The sequence below is a fragment of the Gymnodraco acuticeps genome, unplaced genomic scaffold, assembly GCF_902827175.1.
Source record: "Gymnodraco acuticeps unplaced genomic scaffold, fGymAcu1.1, whole genome shotgun sequence".
Lineage (NCBI taxonomy): Eukaryota > Metazoa > Chordata > Actinopteri > Perciformes > Bathydraconidae > Gymnodraco > Gymnodraco acuticeps.
The window spans coordinates 111419-125139 of NW_022991382.1; the positions used below are offsets into that span (position 1 = coordinate 111419).

The following is a 13721-nucleotide window of genomic DNA, read 5'->3' on the forward strand; positions in this document are numbered from 1 at the left end:
ATATTAAAATAAATAATAAGAAAGTGTTTCAATCACAATCAATAAAAGGCAATACAGAACTGTATAACATCTCCTGATGTCAACATATAAAATAAATACAATGATAAATATAAAACAAAATAAAATGTGTACCTTTAGGAGCAATGTCTAACATGTGTAATTAACTTGTGAGTGTGTGAGGCCATTATGCCTAAATAAAGGTACTCAAGCTTTACTCTATTTTCAAGTTGTTCTTCAAAAAGATGAGTTTGTCTACGTTGTCAGTGAGGGCAGATCTGTTGGCGGTAACTATGTCACCTGCCGTCGAGAAAACCCTCTCGCTGGGGACTGAGACTGACTCGGATGTGATTGAGCATGTTTGACGTGTTACCACTAGCATACCGCACCGCTGTCGAACAACGCCGACACACCGTCCTCGTCCGATCCACAACTCGCACCCCATCATTGTTGTAGTCCACAGGGAACCCGAAATGTTCCCACACACCTGATTTAAAAGAAGCAGGTGGGTCTTCTAGCTCCTGTGTGTTGTGTGAACTCGCCATAGCTACTAACTGTTCTTCTTCATGTATTGTGTTCGTTTTGTTGTGTTTTGTTCTTGTTCTTCATTTGTTATTTACGGGCGGCTGGCTTTTAGGCGCAATACCGCTCCCTGGATTATATATAGTGTAATACTGCCCTGAGCGACAGACTTTTTTCCCACTCGTAAAAAAAGGTGTATTCGCCGTGTGACTGCATGTGCCGAACCGTGACGTCCGAACCGTGACGGTACGGGACGAATATGGATACCGTTACACCCCTATAATATAGTCTTGCATGGAACTGCATAGAAAGTCTCTACTCTTCAAGATATACATGTTGGTGTCTCGCCGGTTTACTAAAGGTAGATATATGAACAACAAAGGTACAGAAAAAAACCTCTTTGTTAAACTTCAATTCTAAGTTTATGTACTGCTTTCATAGTATGTTTTTGTATTAAACAAGATAGAAGCAAGTATCTATTTGCGCTTTTCTATGAGAAACACCAGGCAACGTCCCATCTATCTTTAGTAATTCCATGAATACAGTGCTGAGGGGCAAAACATGCTGTCCTCCTGCTAATGAAGCTTTCAGCCCTGCGCTGCAACCACACAATGACAGCTGGCAGGGGAGGGGCAGGAACTACACGCCATGAAATAAGAGGGGGTAAAAATTGATTAGCAATTTTCATTTGCGCTAAGCTAAACAAAAGAAGGCTGCTGCCCTACTCTGCATATCATCATGGGGTGGGAGAGGAGGCGGGTGGTGAGGAGGGTGTTGATGGTGTTGGGGTGGGAAGCGATCTTCCAGAGCTCAAGGCATCTATTGTTTAGTTAGAGAGGATGTGAGTGTGGGGGAGCAAAGAGCGATTCAGGATGGAGAGACAAGACGACCAGGGATGGGGAAAGAATGAAGACAGAAGAGAAAAAGGGGAGAAGACTTAGAGGAAGAACAAGAATACAGGTGAGATGAGGAAGAGGAAGCTGGGTTAAAAACGAGGGCTGGGAGAATGGGAACAGGGAGGGAAACATTGAGGGACACAAGAAAAAGGGCTAAAAGAACAGGGGATAAAACAGAAAAGAGGGGTAAGGGGTAAGACCAAAAGGTGAAAAAAGGCAAGGGATAGTTTTAAAGGGCAGAGAAAAATACAATTTGGATAGATTAAAGCTGGACCTGGACCGACTCACAACCCTCTTGAAAAACAAAAGCAAAGTGGCAGGGTGAAAAAACAATACACCATCACTTTTAGTATATTAAAACCACCGGATACAAAGGCTATGACAATAGAGGAATTTGCCAACACAGAGAAAAAAACTGCAGTACGTGTGCAGTACTGTGGCCAAGCCATGTTGTCGTATGGGCAGTTTTCTTGAAGGTTTTTTTGGCATGACCATGCTGCATGGTGCTTTATTAAACAGTGACACTAATGCATCTTTGTTTGTGTATGTGCACGTTTTTTTGAGAGGGTTGTCATTCATTTTAAGTTGCTTGAATAACACACACACACACACACACACACACACACACACACACACACACACACACACACACACACACACACACATGCAAAAAAGGCGAGACAAATAGCAGCTGGTAAGTGAGTGAGAGGGGGGGAAATCAACAACTTTTAACCAAACACTGTACACAACTCTAAATTTAATTTTCTGCAAGATTAAGCACAATAATGACTAGCTATATAAAACCCATAACTAATGGCTTCCAATGAGCCAATCTATAGGCATTGATCTGCTCAGTATCGCGTAGACTTGCAGTGTGATGCCTTTAAATGAAGGAGGGAAGAGGCAGAAAGTGAAAGGGAGAGAAGAGAACTATATGGGAAAGGATGAGTGGAAGAGGAGGAGAGCAGCCTGTCCTCCTCCAAAAAACGACCAAATAGGTTGATTGTTCAGCAGCTTATTACGAGCTATAGTCACATTTTAAAGTTTAGCACCTCTAGTGGTCGTGTAAGAAACAACAATTTGCGGCATATGCTCCCGTTGATTGCAAACGCTCCGGAGGGTCGTATATTCACAAATAACCCTCTCTGGAAAATCCTAAATTGTAGAATAGTTTGGCCACTAAAATGCTTTTTGATTTGATTTCTAGCGAGAAGTGTATATTGTACTTTTAGAATCCAAGTCCTTTTTCCGTCATTGTTAAAAAAAAAAATCCGTCATAGACGGAAAATATTCGGTTAACGCGAACTCTGCACCTGAGTAAAATTCAGTTGTCAAGTGCCAAAGTAAACTATGCAATATATTAGACGGCAAGTACTTTGTCAGGCTTAATATTTATCTGTAGATACCCCCAAAGCTTTTTTTCTTATTCAAAAAAAGACCTTAACTTAAAGTATTCTTTAATGTTTGAATAAAGCCTTATTAGTTTGTCTGTTTTGCACATCCTCCTATTAATATCTTTGGACGTCCTCCACTAGCTGTTTTATTGTAGAGATCACTACAGTATCTTCTTGATATTTTCTATTCTATATTTCTATCATTGACCTTCTACTTTCCCCCTATTTTGTAAGTAGGCTACTCTTAATATTTAAATGTTTTCATCAAATATAACATATTCAACAAAAAAATTCAATAACACGCTTTAACCACTAGGCGGTGCGGGTTAAACTGTCAAGTTTACAGTGTTAATGCAATAAATGATACTTTATGAAAATGTTACAAATAACACACAGCATACTGTACAAGGTGACTTTGTATTTGTCACGATCTTGGTGTTATGTCACGGTTTTAGTGTTGTCTGTCTGGTAATGTGTTTTGTTTTGCTGTCCTGTTCTCCCTGTCTCTTGTTTTCCTTCCTGTGTTTTTCCTCCTGTGTCTGATTGTCTCCTTGTGTTCACCTGTTGCCCTTTGTTTTTCTGCCTCCCTTACCCAGCTGTTTCTTGTCCCGTGATTACCCCTCTCTGTATTTAGTCTTGTCTTTTCCTGTGTTCCCCTGTCGGTTCATTGTTTGTTTTTCCTGTCTTCCTCTATGTCAGTCACGGTCAGTTTTTCGGGTATGTTTCTTCCTTGTGCTACCGTTGTGTTCATGTCATGTTTTTTGTCATCGGCTTTTGAATAAAGCTCGCTTTTTGTTTATAGACCTTTTTTACCTTTTTTGTAGTCTGCATTTGGGTCCTACCTTTTTTCGCGATCTTAACAGAGATCATAACAGTATTATTAGTGTAGGACACTTATGTATGTATAACATCTGAAGAAATGTAGTTGTATTCATGTTTTCACATAATTTTACAGGATATTGCTATATTATTTCCCATATTGTAGTTCTACACATTAATATCTGATTTGTAAAACATCATAGACAGAAAGGTATATCTGTCATTTAATGGTAAGCTATTGAAATTCTGATTCCATAGATGTGTCTCCCATCACCCAAAACCCCTGACTATTCTCTCAACTCAGTATTTACATTCTTACATTCAAAGAAAATCAGTAATATCTTTAAAAACTACACGTCCCTGTCTATCAGCTGTGCACCGTTATGGTGTAAATATAACATATATATATATATATATATATATATATAAATATATATCTACCGATTGGATCAAATATAAAAGTCAGCCGAATTACTATTGATACTGCAAGGATTGTGTGAAGAGAAATTGAAGATGTTGTTTAATTTCTGATATATTTCTGATCCACGTCACATATTCAGTTTTGGTGGCAGTTCTTCCAGTTTGTCCAAAGGTCTTCTAATCAGGGCTCTATAAATAAAGAACTACGGCAGATGTGTAATATGTAATGCAGCCGAACCGTGTATTACAATGCCGTTATGTGATGACTTTCAAAGAGAAAAGCAAGCACACTCGGAATAAAGTATTATTATTATTTTTAATGTTTTCGGATTTCACATCGCAAAAACACCATATCCCAACGTGCATTGCGGCTAAAACATCCAATCACAGAGCTTCAACGATAGCTGAGGATTATGGGTAGTTTGATGTTTTTTCAAAACCTCTGAAAAAAGAAATGTGTCTCTCAGAATCGAAAGGGAAAAACACAAAAGCAGTGTACACAATTCAAACCAATTAATGTCGTGTAATTAACAAGGATAAACTGATGTCTTTTAGTGGATGAGTACGGCAGATATCACTGTAAAATAATTTGACAGTGAGGGGAATACGGTTTTATTATGAAAACTTTGAGACCGGAAATACTGTTTTCACCCCGTGAGGGTTGACGCTAACTTTACATTGACATAACGTCAATAGAAATGAATAGGGGGAAAGACATACACGTTCTCCTGGCGAGACCTCAAATAATCTTCGTAATATCTATCAAACTATAGATCCTACACATCCACTGGACGTGGATTCTATAAGTACAATATACACTTCTCGCTAGAAAGCTAATCAAAAAGCATTTTAATGGCCAAACTATTCTACAATTTAGGATTTTCCAGAGAGGGTTATTTGTGAATATACGACCCTCCGGAGCATTTGTAATTGCCGCACATTGTTGTTTCTTACACGACCGCTAGAGGTGCTAAACTTTAAAACGTGACTATATTACATGTTACTTGTAATACTATAGGTCGTAATAAGCTGCTGAACAATCGACCTATTTGGTCGTATGACTTGGAGGACTTGTTGAGAGACAAGAAGTGTGAGAGAGAGAAAGAGAGAGAGAGAAAATGGGAGGGTAAGGATGAAGGGGACACATGAGGCAAAAGAGGAGAAAAGTAAAAAAAAGGAAAGAAGAGAGATAACTATTTCTGCCTTAATCAGTATTGAACTAGTTGGCTGTATGAATGAATAATAAGAAACACACTGATGCTAAAGCAAAGACTATATAAAAATAAAAATGGGCACTCTATTTAAAAACTCTTAACGTTCTACGTGTGTGAATAGTTTAATAATGTGCTTTGTGGCTATGGGTGGAGTGTTACACAGTTTTATTCAAATCTAACATGAATTTCTATATTATATTGGAAGAAGATTATGAATTATGGAGCTTTCCTGATAATATACATACTAATACTCAGGATATCTCGGTCTGAGCTACTTCACTTGTATGGGCCTGAGAATATCAGGTTTATGAAAATCCAACGCTAAATTACTATAGTTTAGGGCGTCATTGTCCTCTAATCAAAGTGTCGCATACAGTAAAACTGAATCCCATGCATGAGAACATTTATTTTTATCCTTCATGTGTTCTTCAAATAGCGATAAGCCAGATGTGCTGAGGTTATAAATAAGCAAGGTTTGAACTTTCCTCTAAATATCTCTTCTTTCCTTGTTCACACACGTTATTGAAACGGATGAACACAAATCCCTTTTTTTAAAAAGTGTCTTTTTGAAAGCGTGTGCTATTATCACAATTTGAAAAATGACCACGTCCGACCTTTGGCTTTTCACTACTTTTGTTTTAAGCCTGGCTATTCCGATCAAGTATAAACACTATTGCCTCCGTCATGGTGGAACAACAAATCATAAGAATGAGCTATACTCGGTGCACAGAATTATGGATTTGACAGCTAAATAGAAGCTAAGCTGTGCTAAATACACACTCAGGTGTCGATAGGGACACTAATGAAGGACAACACTGTACACATCCTTGCAATCCTTTTTTTTAAGACTATAACAACTTGTATCTATCTAGTGGGTGCACTAATCCTGTAACAACAGCAGCATCTTTGTATGTGGTAAGCACAACTGGAGCAACCCAGCTGGTGTTAAAACATGTCCCAATAAAAATCATCATTATATTTTTTAAAGGTTATTAAGGCAATTAGCTATCTAGTGGTATTCTACATGGCTAATCCTACACTTGACAGCTTTTTAGAGGCTCACTGACTAAGAACTAAAGGTGGTGGTTTGTGGAGGAGGATGGAGTGAAATGAAACAATCCTCTGCTGAGAACGCACAGAAGCTTAAATCCGGAGAGGGCTGCTTGCGTTAATCCCCATGGATTAAGCTTCTAAATACTCCTATTCAAGCCAATTAATTCATGCATATATCTGTCTTCAGCTCTTTTCATGTCATTTAAGATGATGGAGGGCGACTTCCTGAGAAATCAGGAGGAGGGTGGATATGTATCTACATTAATGCACACAGGGCTCTCTCTTCAGGACCACACGGCTATATACATCCTGATGCAGCAGACACACACACACACACACACACACACACACACACACACACACACACACACACACACACACACACACACACACACACACACACACACACACACACACACACACACACACACACACATTGCATTAGGGAGGTATACATTGAGAGTTAAATGGGGAAATTATGGTGGGAGGGTGAGGATTGAGAGGGGCCTCCAAAAGTTGACTGACATATTCTGACAGCTGAATACTAATCATGAGATCAACCTCTGGCTAAATCTACAGGATCTCACTGGGGCCTCTGGCTGCGAGAAGCATAAAAAGGATTAGCAGTAAATACAGAAGGCTTAAAGAGAACAGAGAGACAGCAGTGGACAGACTGAACAACTTGGAAAGGAAAGGTTGAGAGGAAGAAGCAACTAAGAATGGCAAGAGGACAAGTACATTGACCTAGAAGTATGTAAATGATTTTGGCTTTATGGTTCCCCAAGGACAGTGACATAAGAACAATCATTTAAGCAAATACATTGGCAGGAAAAAACGTGAAGACAATGAAAGAATATAACATATGATATGTATATGGGGGACAGTTATGCAGGTATACAGCAACAATGGCCCTGGCCTTTTTTGGATGAACTTGATCATGATTTTGAATATCAGGGGATCTCATGGTATAATATAGGGATGCACCGAATATTCGGCCACCGAAAATTATCGGCTGAAAATGGTTAAAAAGGCCCTTTCGGCCGAAAGGGTTTTAGCACCGAAAAAATATCACCGAATGTCAGAACAGGTTTACGTTGGTAACCTAACGTGTTGTTGTGATGACGTAATAAAGACGCGGCGACCATGCTCGCGGCTGGCTCACAGGGGGGGGGAACATTGACCTTTGTCATCGAGATTGCCCTGAGCCTTTCACAAATCGTATTAAATAATCTGATGACAGACTGTAAACAGAATAGCTGAAATTTTAACAAACTAAATAACTCAGTTACCTCTAATCATTAACCCATGTTTGTATAATGTAGTTAACTCCGTGTGTTGCTGCTAGCATACATAACACCTGACGTGGAAACGTTACTCGTGGATGGGGCTACAGAGCTGCTAGAAAGACGGTCGAACCCGGTGCATTCCTCCGTCTGCATGCGGTGCACTTTTGCTAAATGTTTAGACAAATTGCTCGTGCTTACATGCTAAACTCTTATTGCACTTATGGTAACAAGTATTCTCCACATCGAGACGAGTAAAGTTTAACCACACCTCGAAGCGCGTTCTCTCCGCCATCTCCGCAGTGTGCTCCGCTGCATGTAGCAGCTGCGTGTGTGTAAACTGCCCCGCCCCCTCGCACACAGACGGGGGAGAGAGATCTCGTCTGATCGAAAATACATCATAGACGCATTTGTTGTCTTTGCATATTAGAAACGAGTTGGCGACACTAAGAATGCGATATAATGTTTTTTAGCAATAATACATGACATATATAAATGTACTGTATGCATTCAAAAGTGCTGAATAAATGTTTTATGGACCCATAATAGTGATTATTATTTAAGTTAAGTTTTGCCATAATCATGTCTATTTCCATAATCAGGTAGCTGAACAACATTGGTAAAAAATGTATACATTATATATATATATATTTCTATTAATCATTTTCGGCCTTTCGGCATTCGGTTTTCGGCCAACTGTTTCCTATTTTCGGTATCGGTTTCGGCCAAGAATTTCCCATTCGGTGCACCCCTAGTATAATATACTAAAAGAAAGAAAACAAGTTGCCCATTTAATACTCTGGAACAGGTTTTGATTAATTCATTTCCTGTTTGCAATGATGTCACTTCTTATATGCCGTCCCTAATGACATCATTAGAAACCACAAGTCTCTTGTCATCAGAGTGTGTGTGTGTATTGCTGAAAAGAGTATTAATAGGAACTCGCATCACCCAGAAAGGATCTGATTACCAAAAAAGTAACTAAAATTACTTCCCACTTAGGTCTGGTTAAGATTTAGATAAGATACAGATATAAAAATGTGCACTGGAGGAATGTAAGTTATATTATATATCTTTGCATTACATTACATTACGTGTTACTTGTTAGACGCTTTTATCCAAAGCGACGTACATGCTCAATACTGTGGGCAATCCCCACAGGAGCAATTTGGGGTGAAGTGTCTCAGGGACACAACGTCATGCTGACTGCAGTGGGGTTTGAACCTGTGAGCCCCTGATCCCAACACTAACGCTCTATCCACTGCGCCACACGCCTCCCAAGCTGAAGTGTTGGGTAAAGTTATATAGCCAACAGACAGGTACATGCGTTATTAGTAAGATGTGCCTTTGGCTTCCCACTGACAGCAGATATTACTGCTGATGGAAACAGCTGTGAGTTTGTCCACCACTTTCCGAACCCTCTACAGCTGCAGAGTCAGCACCTTGGAGCTTTGGAGAGCAGCCCTGACAAAATCTGTATTATATAAAATTGAGCCAATGGTGTGATTAGCTGGCTCTGTTCAATGCTCAAGGATTTATTATTCAAGCTGTAAATGACTGGTAGGTCTACTGCACAAAGAATGGCAATGACTTTACAACAGCACTTGAGTACAGTGTTTACAAAAAGGTGAAAAACATGATCTGAACTAAACCCATGCTACATATATTTGGGAGGAGTTGGCACTGCCAATATTGCCGAGCCTAGAGACTCGCTTAGGAGTGACAGGAGTGTTACACATGTTAGAGGAAACCAACTGAAACACAGCATGCATACTTGGAAAAGTCCTCTATGTCATTTTTGTGTAACTTAAAAGATGTATGTTATGCTTTTAAGTCCAATTAACTCAAATAGCGACTGTTAGATCTACAATATCAAAAACTGCATGATAAACAAAGACAATTGTGATCTAAACATGGTCAACTAATCTAAAGAGCAGTAAGCTGATATCTGAGTATTACAACCCGTGTATGTCTTGCATGGCACTGCTCATCTAACCTGATATTGTTCAACTCAGGTAACTGTTATTGGGAGTGCTTAGTGCTTATATACTGAAATAAGGTCAGACATACAAATCACTGTAGGAGGGAAACTCTTGTCACGTTTATCCTGCAACAAGTGAAAATATGTATGCATGGCGGGCGACAGTACAAGACTGACCGGCAGCATTTCAAAAGTGTCAACACCTTTTGAGAAGGCTCATTTAAATGGAAAATATAGCCCTCTAAATGTATAAACGTTGGAAGTCCCAGGCTGTGTTCACATTACTCTCTCTTATTTTTGAAAGACGCACTGGTTCTTTCACTCTGATCTGACATCAGCCTCTTTGATTGGTCGACCCAGCTCGTGCACTAACCAGTGACACGCTTTAATTATTGAGCGGCTGACCTCAATTGGTTTGCTGGAACAGCCTAAAACCCATTGCGCCACAACCAAAAGACACTGTGTGCACACACACACCAATACATTTGCACACCATGCTCACATACTCAGAATCTCACTACTGTACATATTGCACACTTACATGCTCACCCTGGGGACAGTTTCCGGAGTCTAAATATATACTGTATACTGTGGACAACATCAACTGTCCCTGCTACGCCTCTCGGTTCATTGATGCTGAGCAAATTAGTTTTGATATGAATCATGCTGGAAAAACTTGTTTTTTACCATGTTATACAATATACACTTTTTACATAGAAACATGAATGAATTCAACTAAAGATAACGACTTATATTAAATAAATAAAATGTATAGATGAAAGCATTTTATTCACATATTTTGCTGAGTTTTTCAAAACTACATTTAAAATATAAATGCCTGTTGGTAATTGTTTAAAAACAATCACATGTGTAACATCTAGCTGCAATGGCAACTACAGAAAGAGACTTTAAGTACTGTGCTCTATCACTATTGTTTAAATGCTTGGAGAGAAGGCACATTATAACACTCAAACATTTGGTTTGTGTTTCAAATATATTGTTTCATCAGGATGTTTGTATCACTTATAGTGTGCAGTATACTGCATACCTATTGCAGTAGTATTGGATTAGTGAATAAAGCTCTGATGAAAACACAGAAATAAAAAACGGCAGCAACTTATATTGGCCGTAAAACTTTCTCACACAATATATACTTATACAAGAGTTTCATCTATGAGACGAAAACAAATATAATTGACAGTAAACCTTTGATGTTGATAGGAAACATAAATCCTGTGATATGCCCTTCATATCTGAGAAATGATACACATCCTTTGCTATGCTACCAATGCAGTTAAAATGCCATGATTTTATTTCTATATATAACTAGGAGAGTATGATCTCTATCAAACGTGCCTCCTTACAAATGATCAAACACAGATACTGGACGATACTGATACTGATACTGATGTGATATCCACATTGCTTCAGAAGACATGATGCAAACAGGTCATTTTTAGATTAGGGGGGCGATGGTATCCTACTTAGAATACTGAATTCCTTTCCACTGAGCAGAGAATATTTGACCTGCCTACCTCATGATGTCACCTGTTTGACACTTAATGCAATGAAATGGCACACGTCTTCAGCAATAACACTAATCTTGAGAACAACTTCGGGACATGAGTGACATGTTGACTCATTATACTTTGATGAGTGTAACCTAACTGGGCTCCATGGCACGCTGTGTGTGGCTTGTGGACTATGATTAGTTACAAATAGTTCGATGGGTCACACCTCTTGGCTCTGATCCTGAGACAGCACGGTTTGAACTTACTTCCCCTGAGCCACAAGTTCACTATAGGTACATGCAGTACAGTAGCTTAACTGAAGTCTGGTTTGCAGGAAGATAGTATTTATTGTCTATAAACTATGAAGCAGAATAGTCAGTCATTTTGTGAGCTGCTTATGAGTTCATGAAGTGTCAGAGAATCAGATTTTAATGTTGACCCTGAACTTCTTCTGCATGGTTACAGGTGGTTTGAGTGCTGCATTGTGCCTAAGTGTAAGAAATACATTCAATACTATTTCCCCTCTAAAAGAACACTTACAATTATTAAATGTTGCAGACGTCAGAGACAACTAAAGCAGACACATGGACGAACACACACCGAAAAAAAGAATTAGTGCAGTCAAACAGAGCTCTCAACATGGAGCTTCATGCATGCATGCGTGTGTCTATGAAGTTTGGCACTGTGTTTCTTTGGTCCATACGGCGTTTTGTATTTGCTATAATCCCCTGTCAGCAACACTTAGGCAGGCAGACAATAGCAGAGAAGATCGGCAGCCAAACCCCCTTCACTGTAGGCTTGGCAGGTCAGCGTGCAAGCAGCAGGTTTGACACACAAAACACACACACACTCAAACAAACACACATGTACAATCATGAAACACACACACACACACACACACACACACACACACAGAAACACTCATGTCCCGCTGAGATGCACGTTACTCACACCGTCTCCCGGCTCTCTTCAAAGAGTTGTGGTGCAGTTCTCAAGGACACGGCTGTCTGACATCTCCTCTCTTTCTCTCCCTCCTCTCACTGTGGCGTACTCTCTCTTCCTATCTCCCACTCTCATTTGCTTCTCGGTTGCAGGACGCTGCCACAACAGATGCAAGTGTGTCGCTGCTTTCCTCCTCTTCTCCTTATTACTCCCTTTTCCCCTCTCTCTTTTCTTCTCTCCTCTCGGTCTGCAGCTGAGAGGCACAGCTCATTCTCTAAGCCATGAAGCGGGGCTTCTCTCTTTTTTTCAAGAGAGTGCTGGGTAGTATGAGAACGAGGAAGCGAAATAAGGAGGAAGGGAGGGAGAAAGAGGAGAGGAAGGAGCACTGGGCAAACTGACCAAACTGATGTGCCGACAATCAGCCAGTCTTCCTCAAAGAAAAACAAAGAGATTTACTTTGGAGAAGCAGAAGCTCTGAAATCACCATATATGTTTTAGTCTCACACAAAAAGAGAATATTGGGAGATGAGAACAACATACAATGGAAATATGTATTGGTTATGTATGTTGTGTCTAAAAGATCAACTGAACGTATAAAAGTTAAGTCAAAGAAAATGTATATTTTTCAGCTTTAAAAAAAATGTTTTAGTAGACCTGACAAAGTCCTGTCCTAAAATAGATATATAAGGATAGGATATAAAAGGGACAAAAAGTGATTTGGATAAAAAGGGAAACTGATTAAACGTAGAAAGTGAAGAGAGCGGGAAATGTCTAAACAAGACGAAAAGAGAGAAGTGTAGGAGGGTGAAAAAGAGGAAGTCTAAGTATTCCCCAAAGCCTTGCTGTCTTTTCTGAAAAATGGTCCCTGCAGGCCCGATCCAGAAAGAGGCAACACAAACAAACAGAGAGCAGAAACAAACATCTATTTATGGAGGAGGGGGGTCCAGTTTCCCAACCACATTTGCTCGCAGCATTTTGACAATGTTACCAATTCAGCAGTTTAAGTGTAGCTGCTGAGGACAGGAGAGGAAGAGTGAGGAGAGGACAGGAGAGGGAAAGAGAGGAGGAACAATCAGTATCTCAGTTAAAATGCAGTGTCTCTGCAGAGAGACACTAGTTTCATACTTTTCAAGCCAGCTCATGAAGAGTAAAAAAGACTTACTAAACATTTGAAAATAATCAGAATGTGTAAGTTTCCAAATCCTTTCTAATAGATCCCAAAAACAGGTCAATGCACACGTGTCTATATCTAGACATTTTCTCTCTCGTCATCCCCCTTTCCCTCTGACACACACAACAGTTGTTTTTTTTTACGTGTGAGTCTATGGTATTATGAGGACTTGAAATAAAATACATTTGATAATGTTTTTAAGCCTCATGTTTTTCATAAACTTATAAACAAATGTTGATCGATTCAGGCCTGTGTCTGTTCTGCAACGTTAATGTGACAATGCTGTACTGTTCATTCTCCTGTTTCCCTAAAAAGAGAGTCTCGTTTTATCCTGAACTGTGTAGCATTCCAGGGCAAAAGAAAAACCAGATTGCATATGCATTGATAGCAACACTTCATTTGTTGTAGAAATGCACCACATAGGCAGTGGCAGATCACACAATCCATAGAAGTCGAAACACTTGAGTTTTATTCAGACAATGTCACATAATAACTTTGATTCATAAAAAGTATTCCAA

At 39.5% G+C, this 13721-nt stretch overlaps 1 pseudogene; it reads right to left on the reverse strand.

The window, feature by feature from the left end:
• Nucleotides 1-12232, reverse strand: part of LOC117563119 — a 116994-nt pseudogene extending 104762 nt beyond the window's left edge.
• Between the last annotated feature and the right edge of the window lie 1489 nt (nucleotides 12233-13721).